This window comes from Varroa destructor, unplaced genomic scaffold, assembly GCF_002443255.2.
Source record: "Varroa destructor unplaced genomic scaffold, Vdes_3.0 BEIS01000001.1, whole genome shotgun sequence".
In the NCBI taxonomy this organism is placed as follows: Eukaryota; Metazoa; Arthropoda; class Arachnida; order Mesostigmata; family Varroidae; genus Varroa; species Varroa destructor.
Window position 1 is genome coordinate 52,973,825 of NW_019211454.1, and position 12,935 is coordinate 52,986,759.

At 42.2% G+C, this 12,935-nt stretch overlaps 1 long non-coding RNA gene across 7 annotated transcripts in view; it reads right to left on the reverse strand.

Moving 5' to 3' along the window:
- LOC111243476 (uncharacterized) overlaps window positions 1-12,935 on the reverse strand; it is a 32,991-nt gene that overhangs the window by 1,568 nt on the left and 18,488 nt on the right. For 3 of the 7 annotated variants that reach the window (XR_015317101.1, XR_015317156.1, XR_015317135.1), the window contains exons 2-3: window positions 5,509-11,989; window positions 3,546-3,709 (exon numbers count right to left, since the gene is read on the reverse strand). This is a non-coding gene — a long non-coding RNA (uncharacterized LOC111243476). Of the gene's footprint in view, window positions 1-3,545; window positions 3,710-5,508; window positions 11,990-12,320; window positions 12,457-12,935 lie in introns of those variants that run through there. The other 4 variants (XR_015317190.1, XR_002670490.2, XR_015317217.1 and 1 more) reach the window with 4 other exon arrangements.

A 12,935-nucleotide genomic window follows, 5' to 3' on the forward strand; every position in this document is an offset into this window, starting at 1 on the left:
ATACGCGTATTTGCGTCTCGTGTCTATAAAGTAGGACTATATCTGTTTGTAGTCGGATAGCTACTGGTGTTCGGGGTAACGGATAAAGCACGGGCGTTTCAAAATGACACAACCGTGCTATCTGCTGTAACACAGCTAGAGCGATTTTCACTGTCGTACGCGTTATTAGCAGCAATAATAGGATTACAAGACACTAGCTATGATGCCTTGTGACTGAACTACTAGTAGATAAACGCTCCAAGAATTACTGAATCATTAGTAATGAATTGCGCAAACATTCCTTAAGCGCAGTGACCAACGTCTTCTCTAAACAGGCCAACCTATATTGTGTCCTGCGAAGACGTAAGGAATCCAAAAAAACGACAGGAATTCGCGATTCATCGCAGGACGCCAATGACAACTCATTTTCAGATTATTATGGCACATGTTAAGGATTATAAAGAACGCTTGTTTCTACAACGAATCCTCACATGTATCTATTTTGATAGCATTATTCGTCGAGGATATGTTGAGTTTTCCTATGAACTACGTACATTTGTCCTTATTGGGGCTTCAGCAGTCCTACGAAAACTTAATTTTGTATTTTCAGTAACTTCTTTGACAACTTTTAACCGTCTCGTTGTGTATTGCCAAAATCCGGGGTGGCCTATTCTTTTGTTGTTTGCCTTCGCCATAAAAATCCCGACTTTTCCATTTTCTTCGCTTCGTCTTTACTTTATGTTGCATATCGCTCGAAGTAAAAAAAAAAAAGTAAATTCAAATAAATCATAAAAACTTTTCGCACACATGTTCGTAAGATATTTTCAAGTTTGTATCGTAGCGTATGGTATCTTTATATAAAATAAAATGAGTACCTCCTAGCTCGGTGAGGGGATACTTTTTGTACGCTTTACACCATGATATATCTCGTTTTTTAGTATTTATTATATTTTTTTCAATTAAATTGTTTCTTTTGAATAAAACATCTAGTCAGTTTGACTTTTTCATAAAATAATGATGTGCAATGATTAGTTATTTAGATACGCATACTCTCCCGTCTACCCAGTTACACTATTTTGTACCATTCAGAGGAAAACTATTGGACACTGCTACCCTTAGGCTAATGTTTTTAAACAACAGAACACTCTTCTACTACGCTCACTAAAATGGCAGGATTACTAGGCAGACTCGGATCTAAAAACTTGTGGTTAACTAGTTAGATTATAATTATCCCTCGTGAACTCACCGCTGCATGAATCAATTAAATTCTTATTAGTAAAACGTGGGTTCACGTTGATCTGATGAAACGTAGACAAATGTCCACTTATCGCGTGGACCTTCTCTGGTGTTAATGATGATAAACGAAAAGCTTCGACGCAGTATGATAACAAATTCGGACCCCAGAACTAGGAATTTTCTGACCTAAGCGTGTAAGGTAACGCGGAGAGGTTTCTAGCTGCAGCGAAGGTTTGAAGGAAGATAGGGATGCAAATTTTGATTATTGAATAGGTACACCTATTAACTTCAGCGTGAATGATATGCATGCGCGCGATAAATTTAAGCGCTCAATCCTCGGGCCGACGAAGAAGATGCGTGGCAGCACTGCTCTGTTGCGTTGGGTAAATTAGTCCGTTTTGCTTACGATATTCCTTTATTTTAGCTATTTTAGAAGGAATAGTTTTAGATGGCAGACAAACGGTTTTCCCAACAGAGAGAGTCCTCTAAAATATACAGTGTCCAATATTCGGAGAGCATGAGCTTCGTTTTTTGGGGAACTAGCGTACATATTAAGCAAACATGATTGAACACGTGCTTAAACAAATCCTTCAATAAAACTAAACAAAGCAGTTAAATACAGGTGATGAAAATAGGTAAACTTATTTGTTTATCTAATACTTGAGTAAATATATTTGAAAGCAGTTGTCCCCTTAGGTAACCAAGAGATCCATGATGTATGTATTAAATAAAAACATCCATATTATGTGCCGGCGACGTATCTATAGGGTTGAATAGCTATTTCAATATTTATACTCTCATTTGTGTCAAAGAAACTGAATCTTGCGATTGTAACTCTACAGGGACGGCCATATGGTCAGGTGCGACGTCGAAGTGACGACACAGAAACAATTACAGGTATTTATATAATAATGTACTTTTTAACTATTGCATATTTTACTTAAATAAAATATCAATACGATGCGCTTTTCTGGTTTTCTCATGATTGGATTTTGCTTCAGTCAGTTTTAGGCCATTTTTTGGCATACGTCTGGCCCTGTTTCTGAGATAGCGGTACGGGCATTTTTCTTAAATATGTTTACCATTCATAGATTGCCATGGTATACGTCTTGCTTTCTAAATACCACATGAACAAAAGCCTTCAGGAACTCTGTTGGCACTTATCACTGAATGACCCTTCTTGTATAATGCTCTAGCGCAACATCTTGCCATGTCATTTAAGCTAGCACATTTACAGTCGCAGTTTCTCATCATGGGTATCAGGCAAAACTTAACTGGCTACCTTAAAAGTGTACTTTTGAAACTGCAAAGGCACAAATCAGGCCTCCATATCGTGCTGATCGCCATATGCAAAAGAAGACATACGAATATAATATTTTTACGGTTTGATTCCAAGTAAGTACGACGATGAACGAAGTTCAAGCAGCAGTTCCTTTTGAAGGCAATCTGATTTTAAACTATTACACAATACGATCGGATGTAACAGCTCCTATCATGATGAGCATTGGCTACTCACTTCAATAAATTTCGTAAATTTGTGTGTTTGTCTCTTTGCCATACACACTTACTCTATATAGTCCACTCCGAAATAGTCGATGGGAAAACTCCCTCAAACAGCGCGAAACACATACAGGGTTGAGATAACGGGTTAGTTTTGGCTAGGGACGAAGCTCTCTTAGTCTCGATCAGTGTCAAGGCAGAATCTCTGCGAGATTTATAAACCGCATATCGTCTTTGGCGGGCAGTAGATTTTGATAGGATCTAATGTGGGCTGTGTAATCACTAGTGTCCATATAACAGTAATTAATTGTATAGTCCAACATGTTTCATGTGGCCGATCAGATAGTAGTTTGTACGGAACTGACTTTTCCAAACAATCCGTTGGCCATGCGTATCGGTAACCTAATTCTAAAAGCTAAAGGTATAAAGTGTTTTATTCATGCCTCTGAGTTAATTTCTCTTTAATTTCTACTCGTAGCGGAGTCCTACTATCCTATATTGTTCGACAATTACAGTAGCAAAAACACGTGTTTACTGCAAACATTCTGTGTAGCGGCTTTTCAGCGTTTGACACTGATTTGCATAAAGTTCGGGTTTTCATCATCACAGAAAGGTTAGGTTACACTTGTTTGAGAGGGTTAGATTTTTTTCAATAACCTTTGTAAGTACCATTCGTGCACTATGCGCCCTAAACCTGCATCTACTAAAAATAGTCAGATCCACACTGGCTCCGACTTGTTCGATCCACGTTCGCAATGGACGGCCGCTACTTCATTCCAACATAGATATTTACGCCAAACGATCCTTGTAACATATTGTTATGCGCTTACCTGGCAACGGCTAAAAGCGCGGTGGGTATTAAATCGGGCCCAATAAGACAGGAAACCTTAATTACTTTCAGTTACGCACTCGGGAAACGTCAGTGTTCAGCCATACTGATGAAAGACGTCACAATGCCACGGCCAATTATCTTCCGTGATGTGAGCAGCTCGATCTGGAAGTAAATCCGGCCATGTCATTTTGATTAATTCTATATAATAATAGGTCATCTCGAGATACAATCCTTGTTTCTATTGTATTTGCTAAACTGTGCATCGTCTATTTGAAGCATTGCAGATCATCGTAATTATAACATGGTCGCTGGGATATATCAAGAGATCTGCGAGGGGTCCCCATTGTGGTGGAAACAAGGCCAGCTGAGGCTGCCGCTAAGTGCACTCACAATGGAGTCGTTATAAAGAAGTACGACGATCCTAGTTTCGACCAGAGATAGCAACACTTCCTATTTGGTGCCATGAGAAATATTCACTGCTCAGATTTAACGTCAGAGCTGGTCTCAGTAGCAGCAATTTCGTAATTATTTAAACTACGCCCTCTGACCAAACGATCTATTTTGTGATTTCAACAATGATATATATAATATCACAGTAGAACATTGTAATTGTTGCACTTGAAGGACACCTGTAGGTCAGGATAGATTGTCGTATCAAAAAGGGTTTAAGGTCTCTTCGTTTGCAATCTCTCAATAGTAATCGAAGGACGATTCAGTGTGCGATTTTTTAATGCTGAACATATCTGCCAACGAACCAGTTTTTTGTTTTACTCATGAACATTTTTAAAATAATAATTGAGCAACTTTGGGTAGGCACCGTCTAACTAGAACAGGACGAGATCTGAAGATCTGTGTCACCCAATAGATCCACTCTGCCCTTTCGCGTTGAGATTTTGCCCTTAGCATATTACTTGGTAAGTATAGATGCGAAGTTTTACCTGGACCGGTCCGGCAATTTAATTGTCTAACCTGATTTTGGTGTTGACAGTTACTTGAGTTAGACTTTCTTACGGTCCCATCCAGATGGTTTGATTTATCACTGACCGTTATCACTAAGGGTGAGATAAACACATTGAACAATCTAGTTGGGGAGCGATAGCTCTAGAAAACCCTGTAGGTATTAGCCATTCTACAAGTTCCCAACAAATTAACACTTTTCTGGAATACTTAGATTATTTCCGGCAAGAAGCATAATTTGTAACATGTTCGACGGACCTAAATTCTTCGCTTGGGGTTCGCGAAACCGTTTTGGCCATTAATGCCATGATGATAAATTTTCATAACATTTACATTTCTGATCGGTTCTTGACGTTGCCTGTAGTGCAGTACATTTTCCACGACGAGATGACCACTACGTCAAACAGAACGACCAGGCAGCTTCAACGCGATACATTAGTAATACTGTTTAGATACAAGCTTTACACGTTTGTATATTTTAGGTAGTACTTGACCGGAACTTGACCCAAACTTAAATCCTTTACATCAGTGTTTACCTTCACTTTCTCATAGGTGATTGCTATGAATGGGGTGCAACTACGTACGTTTGAAAATCCTGCGTGGGCTACCATATTCAATATTGTCTTTGAAGATTTCGCGATATCAGACTCTATAGTAAACAATACGTGTCCTCTCGATGTAATGACTATTCGTATAAATGATTATTAGTGGCCGCTATTCCAGTTATTATGTAAACCCATTCTGGGTGTAAACCGTGGAAAAGACGACATTGAACACAGCGACGCAGCAAGGGTTCGTGATCAACTTAAATACATTAAAAAAAAAAAACATTTAAAATAAAAAACATCTCTTTTTTTTATTATAGTATATTAGCGATGACGGTTATCGGTCTAGTAGCACAGGAACTATGTTAGCCTCTATTGCTCGCGGCGACCATCCCACGACTAATTCTGTCTATTAAAGTTTCGTATCTTATGCAATTGCGTTCAAGTTGGACAACTTACTCGCTAAGACGGCAGTCAGTTAGCGTTCTCGACGTAGACGTGCTAACAAAACTAGACGTTTCGAAAGCACGCCGTACATTGAAATAAGCATAAAACGTTGCCTTTTATGGTATTTTCCTTTAAACCTGCAAAGAAACGCAAAGTCGACGCTTGCAGTACTAAAGTCGACCACAACAAAAACATTAGCGGCGCTATGCGATAGAGGCACAGGTTTTCGACATTGAACATTATATGCGATGGAGTACAAAATGACGTTCCCTACACAAAACGGCCACTTCAATGAAGCTTCCAGAGTTTATTTATGGCACGATGCAATATTGTTCGTGTAGTAAAACAACTGATTGTAACTGTTCCAATTGTATAAAGTCATTTTTACTGAAGAGACATTGCTTGAACAATATCTGGCAGTTAGAAAATATGTATAAAAATGTCGCTATTTCGCCGTAGCTTTTGCTGTTGTTTCATATGTATATATATATCTATATATACACGTCCAGCATTTATAAGTGCACACACGTACTTACTGCTTGTTTACGTGATCAACTATTTTCTTTGATTGCTAAAAAGTGCGCTCTGTGGGATAACAGGACGACAGAAACTACGTTGATTGTCTTACTACGTATCTTTACTAGCTATCTCCTGCGGGAGTCGGAATGAAGTGGTCGTGAACAACGTATGATCTTACCTTCTTTTAGCCAGTTAAATTGATTTAAACTAGACGACTATAGTTATTTTCGTTCGCATTAACGACCATCAACGTCCCGAAGTTGAAACGGTTGTTGTAAAAACTTGCGTTGTTAAAACTTGCCACGGTCAATCAAGCACAAGGGGCGTACGGTAGCATCGGGGCCGCACTCTACAACAGGCTCTGCCCAGAAATCCGAAGCATGATTTGCTTGAATAATTACGAAATAATTGTATCTTGAAGTGACCTGATGAGCGACCATCATAGTGGAAACGAGATGACTGAGCAAATTCAGCTCCACCTCTAGGTTCTGATGCCGCTGACCGCTACAAGTCGACTCGGAAAATTCCATATGATACTATTACGCTAGCTTAGAAAAAATTAGATGTTTATTGTGATTTTTGCGGATGCAAATATGCGTGTTCGAACACATTACAAGGCGCGGTAGCTCCTAATGCGCCATGTTTTCGTCACATATATTACCCGAGAAAAGCAAGCTAAGACAATATTAACAGTAAATTTATTCAATTTTACGCCTTGTATTCTTTGATAGTGTAAGAAACAGTGAGCAAACACCTTCAAGTGAACATCTTTTACTGCCTACTCGGCGAGCCTTGTTTTAGAGACTATGTAATAGGGAATAAGAACTAGATATTTAATGTAGAACATAATTAAACTTCGGAACCTGTCAAGAGGCATCTATTTGATGACAAAAAAAAGGACACGTTTGAGCCTACCTTACATGATTTCCAGAATGATTTTGACATTCAACCGACATGTGATGTAACACAAAGTAGTTGTGGAAAACGTCTACATGGCTCGTAACCGTTCAGGGATTTCCCTACCTTCACGTTAAGTGAACTAACGCTCACACTTTGGGCACACAACTGATTGAGAAACGTACTCGTCCTACGCTCATGTAGCCGTGAGTCTCTAAGACATTTCAAAATTCGCATCACCAGGGTCTCATCGCAAATATCTCGCTTATACTCTTACTCTTGGCTATAAACAATGGCGACCGATCGTGCAGGTAGATTTTGATCGAACGACACTTCCCTGATGTAACTACTGTTTTTCTACGAACTTTTACCCAAGGTCCGCGGTGCATTTCATCATCGAATCGTATGTCGTGTTACACAAAGGAAGTCGAGCCAGGGAGCCTTGGTATAGTTTTATGACTCGAGCCGACCAAAAATTAAAAAACAATGGTACTCAACTCGTTACCAGTGAAGTTGACCTGACCTTTCTGCTAAAATCGAACACTTTTGCCCACGGTAAGTATCGTTTGGGTGGCCATCCAAATTATGCCGCCCCAACTCTGCCGTTCCCAATGGCCTTATTTTGTGGCCCGTCTCTCGTTCGTTCGAGATCACATTCGTCTTTTATTAGTACTGATGCATGGTAGTGACGATAGGTGTATGCGGTCGGCTAAAATTATCTGCCGTACAACATTGTCGATGGGATGAGACTTGTCGATCACAGCATCTGTACGGCGGTAGCGCAGTGTTTATTTCGCCCAAAAACACCAGCATAACCAATGGGTCACCAGTTGCTGATCTATTCGATGCTACCCTTCTGTTTTGCAGTCGGCAGCAGTAGCAACTGTAGACGTACGGCCTTGCCTTTTGGCCAGACGATTCCGTTCGACAAATGCTACCTAGCGAAAGAAGCAGATCGTCGGTGTAGTACCAGCGTAGGAAACTACGAACAATTATCATCCCACTCGATTGTATTTAGACAATACCGTTCTCAGTTCTTTCGTGTCAACGCATGCTGCGCCTGCTCACGCAGCCCGAATGAACGTTGAATGCACTTGCTTCTTCTAGTCAACGAGTTTCTTTGGCAGGCCTTTATTAGTCGTATAGCTTAACAATGCAACGAACGAAGATGTCTACTGAAGCGCCTCTTTTCACGCTGGTGTCCTTCGGCGTCTCACCGCGTGATAGGCCACGGATGGCTGGCTAGACGCGGACGCACACTGCCCCGACATTGCGATACACTGTAAAACAAAGTGATTACAAGAGGATGAAGGTCTTCTAGTTTCTTGTTGGTTTTTCCTTATTTTTCCATTGACCGACAGGTCAGTATCCAGTAGGATAAATTCAGGTCGCCTCGCTGGCACTTCTTATGAGGCTGATCGAGTCTCGTGATGGAGGGCTGCTAATCATCTTGAAGTGATGCAACGTTTTTGATTCGGCCAAACTAGATGTGCACACACGCACATCTGCATACATGTACTAAAAAGCAAGTGTAAAGGTGTGGCCTTCTCTCATATTATCTGTTATGCTCACATATATGCCGATAGCGCGTGGTCATGTTGTAGGAAATGTATAACAATGCAAGCAGGTTTTTTTTTTTGATAGAGCTGACATGAAGTCTTGCTTTTCTATTAGGGAAATTGCTCTCATATTGTTAGACTTGTTCGTTTCGGAATGTCTTCGTCCCGGGGAAGATAAAGGGAAGCCTCGAAAAGACTAGGTAAGGCACCTATACACACATGTACTAACAAAGAAGATCTTTCAGCCATCCTAATTAGCCTGCACGTGTTATGAGTATCGCGTCAGTCAACGAAGCGATCTGTTTTAACTGTCGCTTTATATTCGTCTCGCTCGATTAACAAAATCATTGTAATCGCACTACAAATGAATCAGTACGATACGGGCTGCTCTTACAGCTACTGTTTCAACGGCGACTTCGGCGAGTGATGGCGAACTTCGTTTGCAAACCATAAACCGTTGGTCTTCGCCAATTAATCCACATACGTTCTCTATTACGTTCATTTGTTAAGTAAACAGCATAACAACTGCATTCAGGCTCTCAGCGTTTATCATAAACCTAGTATGGCTAATACCACAAGTACTATTAGAATGGTAGTGTGCCATCTGCTACCTATGACAGGTAGTGGCGATGCAGTATCAGCTAGGTATAGCAAAGTCTGTATCTTGTCTTCTATCGGAGTGTCTAACTTCTATGAGGATAGGAACAAGTACTTCCGATACAACTTGCGTTACAATGGCATCGTCAGCTGCGCGTGTCCCAACGCTACATATGTATGTGTTCATAATTTACAATTAAATATGGTGTTGCTCAACGATTTCCGTGAACTCGAGCTGAGCTCAGGGTCGAAATTGTTATTTCGAAAAAGAGAGCGGAGACTGTAGACATTAGGTCGAGACAACGAACAGCGTTATTGCCTATGTGGGCGGGTCTCCACTCGGCAGATGCTGTCGGCGCTGCTATTGTCACCGTCGTGCCCTGCAAGCTCTTGTAAGTGACGAGAGATCCATCTGTTTGTCATGTCATCGGGATGAGCAGGGTGAACTCGTCGCCAATTGCCTTGCTTGTGTTACGCCTACCTGCCTACTGCATTGGTTAGCAGTCAGAAACTACAATGCCCTGGACAAGTCTGGCCCATAGATGGTGGCCAGAATAGTTCAGCTGGGTTAACGGCTTGCTCCGATGTACGTTGGAGGTCAAACAGCACAACGGTGTAGAGGAACGTGCGCACCTGGTAGAAGGCAATGTTGCCATCACCGCAAGCGGGCAACAGTACTAGTAGCAGTGAATAAGCAGCCCGTTTAGAGCTACGTGAACGTAATGGCACTAGTTCTTCTCGGCTGTAGTTACCAGCGTCTGCACCGCCAATGCCACTTTTCTACCGCAACGGGGCAACTCTAACGGACGATGATGCGCTAGCATCATACTACCCGACAGATACTAAAGGCGTTTGTTCGAGTTAGCCGATATGCTTCAGCGTTACTATCTGCTATCAGCCCGTCTATTCGCATGCCTTCGTTCGATTGGTCTTAGAATGCGGCATATAATATGAATAGCGGCTGTCTAGTTGCTCATGTAATGCCTTCACTCAGTGTAAAGCCCAGGGGGTAAAAGCATATAAAGCGCTTGAAGGTTAGGAAACCGCCAGAACTGTGGCAGCGGCCGCTGCCGCTGGTTGCTAGTAAGGCGCTCGGTCAGGCAGCTACTGCTATCGCTGGTACGGCGTTTAACCGTCGAGGCGTTGAGCTGAGCGACCGCGCATCTAGCAAGTTAGCTGACACAGCGGCCTCAGATAGATAAATCGGCATACACAACAATCAATGTAATAGAACAGAAAAAAAAAGAAGCCCTGCCGCCGCGATCGTTTCGCTGCAGTGGTGATTATTCTAGTAGTTGTATTTTAGTCGCATAAGCAGCCATCCCCGTAGCTAAACTTCGAGAAAGATTAGCGTCCTGAGATGCTGTTCACCAGCTACAAGCGCTGTTTGCGCTCAAAAGTAACACAAAACTCTGTACAAGAAATAAGCTGCTTACCGTCGCACCTCAGCTTTCATAAGGTCGTCACATATTAAGTTGATTCGCCGGTCGCCGCCCATCGCTTTTGCCGTTTGCTCGATCAGCTCCAAGCGTTGTGGCGCCCCCAACAACAATGAGGTGGAACCCACTCCCACTTACTGATGTTTGCTGGCGGTGGCTTTAGTAGCAGCAGCAGTTATGGCAATAAAGTTTACATGGGGAGTATGAAAGCGCACGTCCACCAGAGCTGGTTGTGCTCGCTGTGGTTCATGTGTGACGAAGACAACGATCATTTCCTCTTTATTTTTGTTGAGCTTGGACTCGAAGTTCCTGCATGTTGTGGTCACTTCTTTTGCATAGATGTATGTAGCACTATCACAGTGTCGCATTAGCGCAGCAGTGCCGCAGTTGAATCTTTTGCCATTCTCTAGACAAACGACCGTATACGTTTATCAACATACGTATGAACATACTCTCGTCCGTTCTAGCATTCAGATCGGTAGACAGGCAAACGTGGCGGCGCTTATGACTGTGGTGCTCGCCGCCGTCGTTTGTTTCGTGAGCATTTAAAGTTAAGGACGCGCTCACCGTTACGGTATGCGCCGGCGATTTCGCGGCCACCGAATGCCGCGGCAACAATCTCGAGCCTCCGGCGCCGCTGTCGCCTCAGCTGAAGCCAACTGCTTCCGCTGCCTTACTACGATTCGGGTCAGCTCGCTGCAACTGCCGTTAGTTAGTTGATCGTCTCTAAACCCTCGGACAGAACCTAGTAGTACAAGCATCATCCTAAGCGACCTGACTGCAATCAATAGGAGGAAAAAACAGTGTATTATCGATCAACCAACCGTAGGCCAATGGACAGAAGTACGGCCAAAACTTTTCGACGCATCGACATGTGCAATAACCATACTTAGATGACTACTTGAAAGAAAAACGGGTGTGATAGACAAAGCGGAACTAGAGAGGGAGAGAAAGAAAATTTGCATTGCATCATCAGTAGCCGCAGCTGTCCTCGTTGTCGGCAGCAGTACCATTAATTGTCTCGGTCTGAAGTAGGAAGAAACGTAGTACGAGTGTGGTACTATCAGTAGTAACAAAAAGGTTTGACGAGACATGTATAGAAAGGCGTGCCATTGCCGCTCTGACTAACAAAGGTCACACACTTGATCAGTGGCCATTTCCTGCACTACATAGCAGACCTATAAGACGTACTAGCAGCTGAAGAGCGAGCAGCCGCCACATCCATAAGATTTTTGTTATGACTCAGCAACGTTGGTACAAACAGCAGCAGCAGTAGTAGCAGTAGTATTCATTGTCCTGTCCTTGCTCCGTCCAGCATGCTGGCAAGTCAGCCCCTTCCTGCCCAGATCCTTCTGCCCTTTGGCGTTTTCCTTTTTCGATAGTGCCTGATGCATTATATTACCAGTGCTCGTAGCGGTAGAAGTCTGTATGCCGATTCAATGGTGTCGAGCATGGCAACGATGATCGATTCCTGCAAGTAACCTGGAAAAAGTAGCAAAATCCTTTGAGAAAACTACAACAAATATCAAAGGGAAAATCTAAGCATAGCCACATTCAGATAAAATGTGTCAATACCATCGAAGTTGTTTGCGTACCAGTATTTTGCAGTGTCAAGAAAGGGAAAATGGGACGTAATTTGGCAACTATATGTAGGATGTCATTTATGTAAATTTCACTATACTCTTTCCTTTTTCTAGCTAACATTCAGCGGTCATAAGCTATACTATTCTATATAAAGATCAAGGAACGACTGTGAATGTCTAGCAATAAAGACTTTGTAGATCTTGAATTCAGCTATCGCGTTCACTCGTACCGGAAGACGTCAGAAGATGTGGTTTTATTTGGAATGCCTTTAATCCTTTTACAGCTTAGTATTGGCTTTAGATCTACTAAATAAAGCTTATAGACAACAATCATTTCAATCTAGCTTGCTGTTGTAGGTCCTGGAGTCCGCGGAGCAAAACGAGTCGGGCCTTCTTGTATTCTCAAACCCTCGCCAGCTGACTTGCCCTTCCTGAGAAAGGCCGAGGGTAGAACCTCGGTATATAAACCTGTTCTCATGTACAATTGCTAGAGTGGTCGTGGCTGCATGTGAGTGTCTGTGGTTCCCATTATGTGTGATTGTCACCACCTAGACGGCAATGGCGATGTAGCATCGTTCGTACGAATGCTATTATATAATATACTGAACTATTCGAACGATACTGACCTTTTGAGTTTGTTCTGTTGTGTGTTCTCGTATGGAGGAAGTGTATTAAGTTCGGTTGGCAATTGCCTACTCCAGCTACTTCGACATCTATGGATATTTACCGCAGTGTTTATACCTAATCATCCGGGGTGGTGACAATACTGGGAAAGTGTGCTATAGCTTTGTGTGATCAAACGAGGTTAAGAAGGTGGCGAAGAAGGTTGTGTTATTTACCGATTA